At 36.3% G+C, this 16,614-nt stretch overlaps 1 protein-coding gene across 4 annotated transcripts in view; it reads right to left on the bottom strand.

Moving 5' to 3' along the window:
* The window catches only part of LOC150097014 (oxidative stress-induced growth inhibitor 1-like), a 74,637-nt gene that overhangs the window by 17,994 nt on the left and 40,029 nt on the right, over positions 1 to 16,614 (bottom strand). Inside the window, exon 1 of one of the 4 annotated variants that reach the window (XM_090408014.1) lies at positions 7,302 to 7,441. The exons of 1 other annotated variant lie outside the window; for it this stretch is intronic. The gene's annotated coding sequence lies outside the window, so the exon portion shown is untranslated. 2 more of the 4 variants (XM_090408018.1, XM_090408020.1) reach the window with 2 other exon arrangements.

Raw genomic sequence — 16,614 nt, 5'->3', positions numbered from 1 at the left:
ATTGATTATTTCAGTTTGAAAATATGATGAGACCAATGATCGTCTTCATAAAGATTTGATAGACGGAATTAGAATTCGTCTTTCCAACCAAAGGTGGCGTATCGTTTTACGAGTGTGATCAGGGAATACTGACTGCCGATGCAGCTTGGGTTCGACCCTTTATCGGTGTGCCAAACACTTTAAATCATCATCCGAGATCCAGTTACTCCAGTTTTCTTACTTCTCAATCTTTACGAGTTTTTATTTTTATAGTGGAGAGGGGGGGGGCTAATAAGATTTACCGATCCTTTTTCGCTTGCTTCATTCCTCTGTCATCTTCCTTGTTTTTGACTACATCTTCCTCGCTCTGTTTGGAGACTTTTTTAACGCGTCGTTCTCTTCCTCATAGACACACAGCACCTTTGAAGAGCTTACTCTTTTACGCATGCTCGCTATAGTAGCTCCTAAACCCTCGCAGATTATCACGGCATATTTAGAGAAGTTAAATGGAAACTTACCACCTTATCCAGTTTATATAATCGCAGTTGTTTAGCGGGTGTTTTGTCTTGGACACGGTCTAACTAAATTCTTACCTGGACTCGTACATTCAAAATGTACAGACGAAATATATACGTTTACTCGTATCTACAGGCAGATATTCCTCTTCACAATCTTTATTCGTGAAGTAATAACGTTACACAACGAAACGCAACATGTCCCAAGTATAAACAGATAAGATTTAACAGTCACTAAAACAGATAAGCAATTTATCGATGCATAATTTTAAACTTAAGGAAATGTATTTATCTAACAAAGGACTCTCCGACAAAATATTTTGAAAATAAAGTTCGCATAAAAACGATATATCAAATTCAGAAAACAAAAAAAAAAAAATAAATGATCGTTAAGCAACATTTAGATATAATAAAACCAGTATATGATGTTGCAAAGAAGTCTATTTCTGAAGTGCACGTCATTTTCAGACAGTGAATGGAACATTCCCGCTGTCATTATTATCTCATGAAACGTAACAACTGTCACCCAAAAGCAGTATGTAGTTCTGTTTTCACACACACATCACTAAAGCAAGTGTCTATATAGCGCATTTACGAATGTGGCGCGATATTTGTCCTTCAGCTGTAGAGGGGTTCCTCTTAAGAGAAGAGCTTCGTGTGGACTTTTCAGTTGAAGGTGATTTAGCCAGTCCAATGCGATGGAAGAATTTTTGCTTCCTCAAAATAGATAAATCGACCAGAGAACATAAGCAGTAATATATCCAACCACTTATCTATTATTTCTACTTTTGTGTTGCTGTTTCGTAAACTAATGTACTATAATACTATACTTTTCCACAGTGCTATAGTTTTACAACCTTTCGTAGAGAGAAAAAATCCTCAACTCACATTACATGGTGCTAATGAATAGGGTGGCCATAAAATAACTTTCCCTCTTTGGAGGCATCTGTAGTTAAAACCAATAAACGGAATGAGACCAAATTTTATATTGAGACTTTTTGAAGGCATGGGAAGATGATTTCCGCAAAAAAAAAGATTTAATAACAAAAGTGGCCGATAGGGGAAATTTTGGCGCTGGAGGAGCCGAAAGCAGTCAAATATTTGCAGTAAACGCAGGTAAAAAGGATTTTGCAAATTTTACTGTGCGTACGTGACAGCAGCGCCACTAATTTCCACTTAAAAAGGGATTGGGAACGTTCAGGCAGTTATTCGAATGACTGCTCGATATTGTGCTCAATAGGGTTATCAGTCAGTTCTTTCCGACGGCATGGCCAAAAGTTCACATGGAGTGATGTCCGGGGATCGAGGTATTTGAAATCCGTTGTGTATGTTGGTGGCGTTTCCAACTTGCATGTTTTGTAATAGAACATGAAACGGGCTGTTATGAACATCCAATCTGACATCTCGCACACCAGATGCAATTTGTTGTACACAAGAAAGGTCAGCACATTGAAATCGTGTATGTGGTCCACTGGACCCTGATTCTGATGAATAAAACATTATTTCCTGTGTGTTCAATCACTACATTAATTTCTGTCTCTCGTAAGTTGTTGTTTTAGTTGAATTATTATTCTTATTATCATTGTAACGCGCCACATATCCAGCTGGAATGAGTGACGCTACTGTCGCTTACACCGTCGAAATGTTATTATTCCATTTTATCTGCCTTTAATGTAATTATCCGTTTGTTTTAGGCTTCGGCAGCGCCAAAATTTCCCCTATCGGCGAATTTTGGTACTAAATCTTTTTTTTTTCGCGGAAATCATCTCCCCATGCCTTCAAAAGTCTCAATATAAAATTTGGTCCCATTCCGTTTATTGGTTTTAGCTTCAGATGCTTCCAAAGAGGGAAAGTTATTTTATGGCCACCCTGTACTATCAGTGTCCAGCTTTTCTTGGATGAGAGTCACATAAATAGATCGCGCAATACCGGTTAAAAATATCAAAAATGACGCTGTAAAAACCAAAATGCTGTATATTTTTACAGTCTTGGTGGATGGGGGTTATCCTCTTCAAAATAGGCTCTTTTTGCATGTTTAATTGTGCTGATTTTCCGACCAGGTTAAAAAGCACTTTTCTGTTCGCTGTTTGTGTCCATATCAAATATCATTCTTCTCAAGATTCGCTTCATTTGATGAAAAAGCACATGGAACTATCTCTCCAGTAAGATAGTTCAATACGACTTCCATTCAGAAAGTGTTGTGTGCAGTTAGGATATTATTTTGGTGACAAACTTCATTAAGTTGACTTAAATGTGCAGGAACATTGTCATGGTGAAGTTCCACGTCTTATCATGTAATCCTGACACAAGCAGTTACTGTCCACTGCACACATGATAGCTCCTCGGATAATATGGTTGTAAACAGTGTATTGAGTTACGAATAGTGAGAAAGAAAATGCAAATGTGTAATTAATATGTTGTAGGCCACCATAGATCGAAAATATATGTTGAGATATATTGGTACATCTGAAAAAAAAAAAAAAATAGTGACTAGTAAAATTAAGCGTTTCACATTATAAAGTATGTACTTCCAAATAATGATTAGCGTTATCAGTTTTTTTTTTTAAATCATAATGCTTACACTGAGCAATTGGTATTTTTAAAAAGAAAATTCTACTTCATCTGGAACCACAATTCCATTACCAAAAACATTTTACACTTAAAGAAGGAACTTTTATAAAGAAAATGTTTATTTTAATAAATTAGATGTTGAAGATATAATAAAAATTTTCAGAACTGCAAGTTCTATTATGAAAAATAATGATTACTTTGACACCATTTTGACTTACTATCAGTTCCGGCTCGTGGCATGAAATCGTGGTGGGGGGGGGCTGTAACTTTCGAAATATACATACACACTGCAAGTACAATGTATACGTGAATAAAATATCAAAATTATGGTAAAGATTTAAAAAAAAATTAAACAAAAAAAAAATTGTTTATTATCGATAAAATTAGACAGTTTAGTATAATTCAAAATTACTTAAAAATAAAATCCATTCCTTTAATTGTAATTGAAGGAATGGATTTACAATTTTTGGACATTACAATTAAATCCTTTAATTGTAATGTCCAAATATTTAAAGAGACAGAGTAAACACGATAAGCACTACGAACACTCGACTACTGGCGCAAACTGCATATGAACAACAGTGGAACTGTGCGACGGACAGTGCCGCATTACGCTAATAGATTGCATCTCACTATGCTTGCGCTCGTAGCAATATGACGCTGTGGTAAACACAGTGGTGTTAGTGTCCTTCGCCCTCCTAAGTGCTACAAGATGGATTTTTATTATTTTTATACAAAATAAGAGAATTGTATAGGATTGTTGATGATAAAATTAAATATTACAAGCAAATATAAATAAATTAATAAATATATTTATATATCGAGAAAAATTGGGGGTGCTGCAGTTCCGCAGTGCCTATGCACGAGTCACCCTTATTTCCTATTTCAGCAAGTATTAAAGAAGGTTTGTTTACGCTCATCAAAGCAAGATGACACTGCAATACTCTCAAGATCTTTCAGCCCTCACGTTGCCATAGCTTTACAAACTATGCCCGAAAGAAGGTACTTAGCAAGGAGGACATTCATTCTTAGGAGTTAAGATTCCATGGCAGACAGAAGGTAAATATCTCGGAGTGAAACTAGATTAAAAAAACTCCAAACCTATAAAAAAAATTCAGCAAACATACCAAGCTCATAGACTCGAAGACATCTAAAGTAATTGCTCAGCAATGATCAATGGCAGAAGCAAACTCGATATGCAAACCAAGTTACTTATGTACAAGATGGTAATACGCCCGGTCATCACCTACGCTTCCCCTGCTTGAAGCTATACCTCAGATACAAATACTATGAAATTGCAGAGAATCCAGAACAAATGTCTGAGGATGATTCTGGACACCCCATGGTTTATCAGAAACTCCCACATCCATAGAGAAGTCAACATTCCTTACATTTCTTTCCTGCTCCATGATCTAGCAAAAACGTTCTTCACCAAGACAAGCCATCACCCAAACCCGCTGATCAAACAAGCTTCTGACTACAATGAAGCAGATTACTGCAAATACAAAAGACCCAAGTCAATCCTACGTCTAGCTAAACACAGCTAATCTCACTGCCCTCACAGGGTGAGCATAGAGCTCAATAACTCCCCACCCATCGTTTTCCTCTACAGACAAAGGGGAATATGAAAAGCATTAGTGCTTCACCCATCCTGTCAGTTACGTTCTGCTTCTGCGTTCAAAGCAAGAACTTTACAGCTAAAAGGGAAGGTTGTGATTTTTATCTTCATCAGAGGCGAATGCTAGTCTTGAAATTCACGCTTGCTCTTGTTATCATTCAGGTAGTGAGAGGTGTGACTGAAGTCTGATTAGCGGAATAATGAATGACTGACCATTTAAAACTATATATTGAGAAATTTATGTACATTTAATTATACAAATATAACATTTATTTTACAAATGGTATTCTATCTTTTTCAATTTAGCTACCTGAATACAAATTCTACCCTACGGTTCTTTCTTCTTCATGAACTGGTAAATAACATCGCCATAAAAAGTTGGTTGCAACTTAATTTTCCCAAGCAACACGCACACTTGTAAAGGCTGGCTGAAGCTCACTGGCTAGAGCTACGTTGACTGAGTATGGCCTGTGTTTAAGACGACGTGCAGGGAGCGGAAATGGTTATGTGCGCGCATGAAATCATAGTACTGCAGCGAGGACCTGGAAGCTCCTACAACCGAGCAAGCCAAGGGAGCTTTGACTAGACGAGCAAGCATCGACCTTCGATACACAACGCAAAGCTCAATTATTGCCGCGCAAGCTTAAGACGTCTTCTGTCTACAAAAATAAAAGCCTAAATGGAATGCTTATAAATGCATGCATTTATCAACAAATAAATATTCTTTCTCAATTAATGAGCTTGCACAACAAGCATGGAGTATTCGCCCCTGATGTTCATTTATTTCCCTTTACCAATTCATAAGGCGATTCCTAGTGGATTCTGTTCCAACAAGATCCGAGGTTCTCCTCTCATTGTTTGGGTTCCTTAAATTGGCTCTAATTTTTGGGGGATCCCAGCTAGAGCCTCGTGCGCCTGTGCATAAGTACGCTCCTGACACAGTAGTAATTTATCTGAATTAACAGTACTATTCTTTACTCTTTTGTAATGTTTTGTAATGTTATTCTAGTGTAATGCTTTAAAAAGTCGATTACTGCGCATTTGTTGACATGTTTGTATCCAAATAAATAGCACGGATTGATGGAGTCATCGCTTCGAATTATCAGGCGAAGACATTTCACTGATTTATGTATAAAATTTATTCTGTGACGTGGTCGGTCTCGTAAAAATCAATGCGAAATTCAAGAGTGTGCGGCGAGTATTGATCCGGAAATAACACGATGAATAAAATTGAAAGGTGTTGCGTGTAAATGAGTTATAAATTCATTGGAACATTGTATCAGTTATCTGATGAAAGAATTCTCACTCTCTCTCTCTCACGATCATTTTCTACCTATCAGTATACACTATCGTACCAAAAGTTATGACGCCTACAAATATAAGCAATTTAGAATGCAGATTCAGTGCAATGCTAAGTTTGACCAATGCTGGATGCTGTCACGTTCTGTTATTCACGTTCACATTGTCCGAGGTCTGACTTGGGTGTATTTTTTTATCAATGCTGACCAAACTTGGTGTAGAATTAGGCCCTGGTTTTTGTTGCAATGCGTTGGAATTCAAAGCATTTGTGCAGCGTCTATAAATTTCCCAAAAATCTACCCAGTTTGCCAAAATTATAATAATAATAATAAAAAGTTTACTGTGATTTAGAAGCGGCTTCTAGCTCACGTTATGGTTTTAATTCTTAAAAATATAAATAGCCCTCTGAAATTCGATAAATCATTTAAAAACAATATTAGCCAAGTAGTCGCTTCTAAATTGTATGCATCTTTTGCTTCTTCAGTATCTTTTTTTTGCATATGAGATTTTTATTTTTATGAAATAAGTGAATACGGGATAATCTGACTGGATTAACCTTCTCTGTCAGTTTATAAAAGTTAAAAAAATGCTCTACCTAAAACGAAACTTATAACTTATAATTTTCTCTCAAGAATTTGAGACGAACTGCTTTAGTTTGTTATCAATCTACTACACTTAACTCCTAAACTACCTTTGGTATAAATTTCGTATGAGTATTTTCGCATAAAAATGGTATAAATTTATAAAATGATTACATAAAATTAGTATATACTCCCATTGGTATCTACAATCTACCTTTGGTATAAATTTCTTATAAATATTTCCTCTGAAAATATTATAATCCCCAGAAGTGTATAAAAATACCCAGTGATTGTATAATAAATGAAATTTAAAAGTGATCACACACACACACACACGGGCCATTCTTGTAATTTGATGTCATCGCTATGTACAGCGAACACAACTGCCCAAATGATTTACATTTGGGCAATTGTGTTTCTTAATTCCCTGTTCCAGTTAAATTTTTTAAAAAACAAATGCTGATAAAATTATTATTATTATTATTATTATTATTATTATTATTATTATTATTATTATTATTATCATAACACCTCCATGGAACCTTAAAATTCATTCGTAAAAATAAATAAAATAAACAATCCATACGGAGAATAATGTTTTGAATATTTGAACGACATTTGTTTGGAATAACCATTAAAAAAAAAAAAAGAGAGAGAAATAAATAATAATAAAACACGTCATTAGGCAACAACAACCCCACAAACGACGTTCACGAACGCATGGTGGACATCGCTTACCTGAGAGTCACCTTGGCCTTCAACCGACAAGTTATGCGCACAAGAATCTCCGTGACATCAACTGAATGAAACAGTCGTAGCAACAAACCGCCGGACTCAACACATACACAAATAAACTCCAAGGTAACCATGTCGCTGCCGGCCATAATTCTCCGTATTTCCCCTTCCCCCTCCCAGCTATCTCCTTGGTCACTTTGAACCCCCCCCCCAATTCACAATAGCATATTCGCAAGTCAAACAGCAACCGATTTTGCTACGTGTGACGCGTTTCTTTAAGCCAGTCACGACCGCTTTGTGTCACCAGCAATGTGTGCTATGGAACTGTGGCTCCCGTAGAGTCGTTTGCGATAACAACCTCCCCCCCCCCCAACACACTTGGATACAAGTAGGCGTTCGTGTGAATAGTCTCAGTTGACAAGACTTTAGTTAACTATCAGTGTTTCATTCGCTCTTTGATTTAAGCGCTACTGAAAAAAACAAGTATGGATATGATGGTAGAGGTGTCCCCAATAGCATTCTTGTATATGCCGTCACTCCTGATAACAAAGGAGTTAAAGCCCTTTCGGCTTAACTGCATTGTTTATTGTCATTTGTAATAACATTTGTTTTGCTCACATTTAAAACGATCTTATAGAAACGCACTCTCTCTCACACACACAACATGAAATCACGTGTGATACTGGCCAGAGTTTAATTACTTGGAACGTTTCCAAACATTTTGCCACGTAAAAAAAAACCAAACCTGAGATAAGTGGACAATTTTTGACTGAATAGTAAAATAGTTAGACATGATATCTTACAATTTTTTTGAACTTTAAACCGAACCGGAAACTCTCTCTCTAGTTACATCCGGTGCACAGGTTTAGTTTTCTGATGGTCCGATTCAGGGAATATTCCATACGTCAATATTATTCATTTCCACCACGCACCAAACTGATGATCAGATAGTTGATTCACGTGATGAAGATAGTTGGATTTCCTCCTTTGGCGTTAACGGATGAATGCCAAGGTTGCCCCACTCACCTTGAACCTCCTCCTTCCGTTTTAACAGAGAGCATGCTATCCTTACCCTACTGTGCTTTTTATGTTAATACTCATTCTCACTAACTGCAATCTTTCCGCTAGTTCTAAGTTGGGGCAAAATCCAGGAATTATTCAACAAAATGTTACTTAGATAGCTGACAATATTAGTAACAACTGTTATTTAATGTCTAGATAATTTTAATAAAAAATACTTGAAAAACATTTTCATTTGTTATATGATAATACGATTTTTGTAGGTAGAAACTGAAAAGTAGAGTAGTTCTTCATTTACAAATACATTGGTTCGAATCCCGCCTAGAAAGCAAACAATCTTTCTAAAGGAGTGATAGAAGTTTCACTCCCGGAAAACGTTTTATTATTATTATTTTTTTTAATACGCAAGTAAGGCCTTGCAGCCTTAATTGCTTCGAACGTAACCCCAATCAACCCAGTACAGTTAGTGGAAGAATGGGAGAAGATCGCAAAATTGTGGCAATATGAAAGAATCTAACTGTGGATCGAATTCGTAAAAATTAGACCAGTTGGACATGCTATCTTGCACTGCAGATTTAAATAAATGTATGGAAGTTAACACAAGATGTTATCCCTATGCAAGAAAATAATATTCCTGTCTTGATGGGAGCAATCGAAATTGGATTTTTCAATTGAAGATGGTTAGCCTAGGGATTACCTACGATAACTCATCTTCAGAAAAAATTCCTAGTGGTAGGATTTTTTTCGCCCGCATACAGGCAGATCGGCCAGAGAACAAACACAAAGCACGAGCAAAACTTACATTACAACGACCAATAGATTTGCATTGGTTTCAGAGGATGGTACCGTTCCTGCTGTACGGTAAGTCTCATGGTGGTTGTATCATAATACACTCAATAAATAAATAAGTAATATTTTAATAAATAAGGAAATAAGCACAAAAGATTCACAAATGAAGTCATGTATTCTGCTTTTACGTAGCTTATGGGTTTACCAACATAAATGCTGGCCTACTGACCGTGAGGTTAACGTATTCCCTTTCTAACCAATAAGTTGCCGGTTCCAATCCTGACATGGACAAAGATGGTTCCGATTGATCTTAAGGGGGTGATATGTTTCATTGCATCGGCCGGTGCGAGGCCACCTCCTAACTTACTTTCAAGAGTTCTGTGTGTAGTCTTAGAGCGGGGAATCCGGAATTTGTAAAAAATAAATTAAAATAAAAAATCTTAGGCTATCCACGGTGCTAATGTACCATACGTTTACAACTGTTCGTGGATGAGAATGACAAATGTAACTGTCATATTATATTTGTCATAAGACGAGATCCACATGAGAGGCCTTGCAGAAAAATTCTTCACAGTCACAGACCATTGCCCAAATCAGTTAATTCGACAAGCAGCTAACTACAAATCCTCGGACCGCTTCAAACATAGAAAACCAAAAGCCTTCATCGCAAAAGAAAGCTGAAACAACCCAAAACACTCACAAACAGTGGCGGATTACCCATTAAGGCAATGAGGCATGTGCCTAGGGTCCTCAAGCTTTGGGGGCCCAAGCCAAGACATTTTCCTATAGTGTTTTAAAATAGATTAATGTTTTCAGTAAACATCATAAAAATCTTGATTATTTTAAGCGAAAGTGTTTTCAAAACAATTATTACGTTTTAATGCGTATTTTGAACAGCGCGCACTATCTACGCTTTAAATAATGCTGCAATACCAATGTCGGCGCTAGTTGACAAGCTTCGTATTTTGTATTTTGAACAGCGCGCGCTATCTACGCTTTAAATTAAGCCGCATTACCAATGTCGGCGCACGCTGCTGTTGACAGCTTCGAGGTCACGAAAACTGATTGCATTGCAGAGATAGAAAGTTTCGCCTGGTTGCTCCTTAACTTCATTTGTTATTGAATCGTCTAAGAGTGAGGTGTTTGTTTCAAAAATAACTTTTTAGTGTGACTTTTCGTGTTTTCATTATTTGAGTGTAGTGCAAGTAAAAAAAAAAACTCTGTAAAATTGTAAAAAAAATGATAAAAAAAAATTTTTTAATAAAAAAAAAATGAACAGTTTTATTATTTATCATCCTTTAACAGACTGAAACAGCTTTTACACGATATTTGAATCACAGCCTCTATTAGTAAACAAGTTGCGGTTTTTAACTTGAAGCATCGATGCAAGCAAAAATCAATATTTAATATTTTAGAGGCAAATATATTGCTAGTATTTCCTTGAATACATATGAACTGTTCTGCTTCACTAGGAAACGCTGACTTCGCAAAGTTGATATTATGTTGTTTAAACATCAGAACAATCACTAGATGGCGCTTATAATAACCTTGACGGTTATTATTATTATTATAGTATTATAATGACATCTTATGTTGAAGTATCAGAACTAATTTACTTAAAATAAGTGGTTGTCTAATCACCTATTACACGACAAAAAAAAAAAAAAAGTAAGAAATATATCTGATCAGTTCAAAGAAAAAAGAAAAGAAATTAGTATTTGCATGAGAAGTAAGGAATAACCTTGGTAGTATCACTGTTTATATTAATGTAGTGTGCGACCAGAATATGCTCCGGGCACTGTAATTTGTTCTACGGCTTCCCTAGAGAAAGATTTTTTTTTCGCTAAAAAAGCGGTTAATTTCTTCCCTCGAGCACTAACTGTCTTTAAAATATTAACGAGAGTGCTGTATCATTTGTGATTCAAGGTATAGCAATGTGTTTGTTAAAGGTCAAATTTACCAAACGTCAGAAATATAAATAAAATAAAAATACTGCATGATTTATTGTTTTGTAATTATAGCTTATGAAAACTATAATTCTCAAATCACACGAAAATTTTGTTTGTACGTGGACATTTCCTTCTTAAACCTTATCATTACTTAGTGACAATCACATGACAAATGTAACAATAGATAAATATTTTTCATGCATTTTTTTCATTCATTGCAACCAGACGGCGCCCTGCTTTAAGTCGCCATGGGTAACTGGCTTGAAATATACTAGGAAGCGGAAACTGAACATCCGCTTCCTAGTCGTTCTATACTTAGGTAAGCCAAAGTTTTTTCCGCTTGCATGTTTATCATTTTAAAATCGGACTTTCCAAATACGAACATATTTTTTTTGTTTGTTTTATTATTCTTCTTATAAGATCTTTTTCAAGATCTTATAACAAGAATTTTCTTGATAATATTGTCTTGCAGTAACGACTCGTAAAAAAGCATTTTTAATTGTAGTTTTTTTTTTAAATCAGTAAAACAAATTAATTAAAATATACTGAAATTCATGACAACAAATCATTTTAACTTCTAGATTTCGTATTTTTAGGATATCCTGTAATATAACATCACAGCAATGATAGTGATTTAATTAGGTTGGGTGTTGCTATAGATCTGGTAATATGGAGGGTAATGAGAAGGAAATGTATAGGCAAATTGGCTTAGCTAGCAAGAAATGAGTCATCATTATGGGTGACTTTAATTATGGTAATATAGACGGGAATCAAGAGACTGCATCTGGAGGTAAAGAAAATCAATTTTTGGAGTTTTTGAAAAACAATTACCTTAGGCCAGCGGTCGCCAAAGTTATTTGTCCGTCGACCCCTTCAAGAGTTTCTTGACTTTTTATCGACCCCCTATATTTTACTATTATGTAATTATAATAGGACAAGCAAAAAAAGACGCTTATGTGAGTTTTTAGATTGTTTATTTTATACGGGGTGTCCCAAAATTCACGCAAGAAGTAATTTTGATAGAAAACACAGGTTTTAATTAAAAATTGTAATTTCTTATTGATTCATAAAGTATACAGTATAGGGTTATGCATGGAATAGCATATCGGGTAAATGGCCTCCACGACTTTGCTGGCACATACGCACTTTTTTGTCGAAATTTTCCATGACCGTTTTGCATAAATGTGGCTGAATTTCGTTGATACGGGGCTCAATTTCCTTCTTCAAGGCGTGGGCTTGTTGGCATAAACCTTAGACTTCAAAAAACCCCAAAGAAAAAAGTCCAACGGCGTTAAGTCACATGATCTGGGCGGCCAATTCTAATCACCAAAACGGGAAATTACACGACCAGGAAATGACTCATGCAGTCATTGAATTGTTTCTCGGGCTGTATGGCATGTGGCACCGTCTTGTTGAAACCACATGTCGTCCACATCCATATCTTGCAATTTAGGCACAAAAAACTGGATTATCATCTCGCGATAGCGAGCACCATTAACTGTTATTGCCTTACCAGCCGCATTTTCGAAGAAGAATGGACCGATGATGCCTCCAGCCCAAAATCCGCACCAAACAGTGACACGTTGTGGATGCATTTGTTTCTCAACAATCACTCGTGGATTTTCTGAACCCTAAATGCGACAATTTTGTCGATTAACGAAGCTATCAAGATGAAAATGAGCCTCATCGCTGAAGATGATTTTGTTCGAAAAATAAGCATCCACTTGTAGTTCGATAATCCATTCAACGAACTCTCTTCGCTGTGTGTGGTCAGTAGGCTTCGGTTCTTGAGTCAATTGAACTTTGTAAGCATAAAGATGCAAATCGTTCGTGAGAATACGCTGCAGAGAGCTTCTCGAAATGCCCAATTCAAGACCACGGTGCCGAATTGATGTTCCTGGACTCTCAGCAACACCCTCACGAACTTCGATGTTTTCTGGTGAACGACTTGTTGAAGGACGGCCAGAGTGTATAAGATCACTAATTGATCCAGTTTCCTTGAATTTTTTAATTAATCTTTTCACAGTTGATGGGAGTTAATAACTATTCCGACCATATTTTGTACGAAAATTGCGAACTGTAGCTGCCAAATCTTCATTATTTTTAAAATATTGCTCAACAATGAAAATGCGTTGTTCTTTTGTGTAGCGCTCCATTTTTAATAAATCTGAACTGTCAACTGTCATGCTGTCTTTTTTTTTTCGTTGGCAACAAGTGTGACAACGGCACAAATGGCGCCAAATTTAAATCTTGCGTGAATTTTGGGACACCCTGTAGTTACAGTGTTTATTGTATGTATAATATAGTATATATTATTATATTACTATTACTACTACTATTACTATCACTAGTAATATCATTGGTATTACTAGTGATATTAATAAACTACTGGTATTACTACCAGCGCTGCTCAACTCTTCAACATAGAGAAGTTTAGTTCGTGAATGAATAACGATTGAATTATAATATGTATGTTGATGAATTTTAGAACATTAACGCTCACTTGTATGTCGATGCGCAAAAATGAGACTGGGATCGAATACTTGTATCAGTAAATAAGAACCACGCACGTGTTGCAATCTCGCTCCCACTGCGCCTGAAGGCAGGAACCACCAACCAATCCGTTTATTGGTAAATACGTCATTTTGGCCTACTTGATTGGCCTCAAGTAGGCCAAAATCTTGATTGGCCTCACTCTTAATTGCGTTGTCATTACCTTCATGTCTTTTGTCATGATGGTAATCCAAGTTAACCGAATTAAATATTACCCATACAATGATGTCTTATATTTTTCTATCCACCCCTGAGCCCAAATTGACCCCTAACAATGCCATATCGACCCCTTTGGCGACCACTGCCTTAGGCAGTACGTAACGGTACACGAGGATCAAGAGTATTGGGCTTGATCATTTCATCGGATGATGTTATTATAAATGGGGTGTAAAATCTTCCACCAATTAGTGAGAGTGACCATCATGTGATCACTTGCAGGGTCACCAGACCAGTCATTTGAGGATGTCTGTTAGAAAGGGATAAATGTGGAATTATAAGACTTTTTATAATTATTATGAAAAGCTCAGGAAACAACTTGCAGCAATAAATTGGAAAGAGGAACTGGATGGAAAGGATATCAATGCTGATTGGGCCCTATTCAAGAACTATTTGGTGGAGGCAATATCAGAATGTACCTATTATAAAAGTTAAGAGGGTAAATCAAGAGATAAGGTATGCAATCTGGAAGAAGGTATTATGGAAAAAGCACAAGATGAGTTATAACAACCAGAATAGTAAAAGTGCAGTATGTGCAGCAGTTAGCTAATGCGGTTAAAAAAAACCCTAAGAAATTTTTTCGATATTTGGCCAGTAGAAGAAAGAATGATTATGGAAGGGTGGAATTGATTGGTGAAAATGGAGGAATGATAACCACTGCGGACATAGCTGAGGTATTTAATGAGCAATTTATAAAGGTATTTCAATTTTTTGAATGTGACATCATGCAGTGGGAAAGGAGGGGGGAACTATTAGTAAGTGGACAGGAGGCATACTAGAAATTGAATCGTCTTGGTGTAAATAAGGCTCTAGGACTTGATGCTATTTCATCACGTGTTTTATGGAATGTTCCGACAGTTAACAACAGCTTTTACATGTCTTTTCGACATGAGTCTTGCACTGGGCCAAGTTCCAGAGGAGTGGAAAGAGCACAAAATAGTTCAGATTCCTGAGTTAGGTGATAAAACTAGGGCTTTGAATTATAGGCCAGTCTGTGTGTTTGGAGTTGTGATTAAGGTGTTAAAGAGATTAGTTAGAACCAAGATTCAGAATAGCGTTGACAACAGGAAAATACTCTTTGGTGGCCAGCATGAATTTACTAAAGGAAGATCGTTCTTTAGCAATCTGCTTACGTTTTATAATAAAGTGACAAATGCATTGGATAAGTGTGTTGCATACACGGTGGGTATATTTAGATTTTGCAAAGGCCTTTGATAAATTGCTATGACAAACTGGTAATTAAATCGGAATTTAATTACCAGGTTGGGGTTGAATAGTAGATTAGGTCACTGGATTGAAGATTGGCTGTCTGATAGACATCAGCGAGTTGTCTATGGAGGAGCATAATCCCAGAAGAGGAAAGTTCCCCAAGAGTCTATTTTGGGTCCATTGCTGTTTAATTTATTTACAAATGATATTTGGAGAGATTTGAATGATGATATATAGTTGTTTGCAGGTGATGCAAAGTTGGGGAGAGATATCAAGAGTAGAGAGGATGCTGTGGCTTTGCAAGAAAACTTCAATACACTGGCTGAATGAATACATGGGTGGGGATATCAATTCAATGTTGCAAAGTGTAAGGTTTTGAAGTCTGGGAAGCAGAGATGGGATTTAGAGTACAAAATGTGTGGAAATATCCTGGAAGAGGTAGAGGTAATGAGAAATCAGGGAGTGATTGTGGATAAGGACTTAAAATTTTGAGGATATGTTGATAAAATTGCGACAGCACAGTGGATATTGGGAATGATGCGGAGAGCACTGACTTGTAGAAGTAAGGATGTTATGGTTCCTTTGTATAAGGCTTTGATCAGACCACGTATGGATTATTGTGCACAGATTTGGTCACCTGGTTTTCAAAAAGATGAAGATGTATCGGAAAAGGTTCAGAGAGGATTGACTAAGGCGGTTTCTGGTCTGGAATTTGATTATGAAGACAGATTGACAAAATGCAATTTGCAGATATTAGTAGTTAAAAGGAGGAGAGGGGATGTGATCGAGACATATAAGCTGTTAAGAAGTTATTACCAGATTAATATCGGGGTGGTTTTGCATAAAATGGGTCAGGGAAAAGTCATTCCTGGAAGATGTATAAGGAGAGTGCAAGCAATGGGAGTGAGGAGAAGGTTTTTTTTTTTGCATGGAGAGCGGTTGGAATGCGTTGCCCGAGAGTGTGATGAGACAGTGAACATATTTAAGGCGCGGTATGACAAACTATGTGTATAACAGTGGACCTCCCACGATGAGTTTTTGACTCCATGGAGGTTTTAATCATAATAATAATTGTTGCATGAATATTAGATTTGCACAGATGGTGATTCCAGTAACATAGCAACATATAACTTTTTTTTTTTTAATTTTAATTTGTCGAAACTTCAAACATCAAAGCGCTACTGTGTTTCTTTAAGTTCGATTTTAGCTTTACTTTTAGATTTTCCTAACTCTGAAAACCAATCTAAGGAGCAGTTTTCCTTTCTGAGCTATAAAAATATTAGCAAACCAATCAGTCAACTAATTTTGAAATAAGGTTAATTTAGAATTAAAAAAAAAAATAATTACATACGATTATAGTGTCTCTTTATGTGTATACTTAATTATGATTATGAACGATATTATTTGTACAAAAAATGTAACATTGCATGAAAGGATAGGGGGAAGGGATACAGCGAAAACAATGTCATTTCGTTCATTAACATGAGCAAAATCCAACTGATTGATCTTTTTTTATATAATACTGTAATTCGCTTCCGAAAGGAAAATTCAACCCCATCTGTTGATCAAGCACAAAACTG

The sequence above is a fragment of the Typopeltis vanoorti genome, chromosome 18, assembly GCF_054136105.1.
Source record: "Typopeltis vanoorti isolate ZY-2024b chromosome 18, IOZ_Tvanoo_1.0, whole genome shotgun sequence".
NCBI classification, from domain to species: Eukaryota; Metazoa; Arthropoda; class Arachnida; order Uropygi; family Thelyphonidae; genus Typopeltis; species Typopeltis vanoorti.
This window is presented reverse-complemented; position numbering and strand designations above follow the sequence as displayed.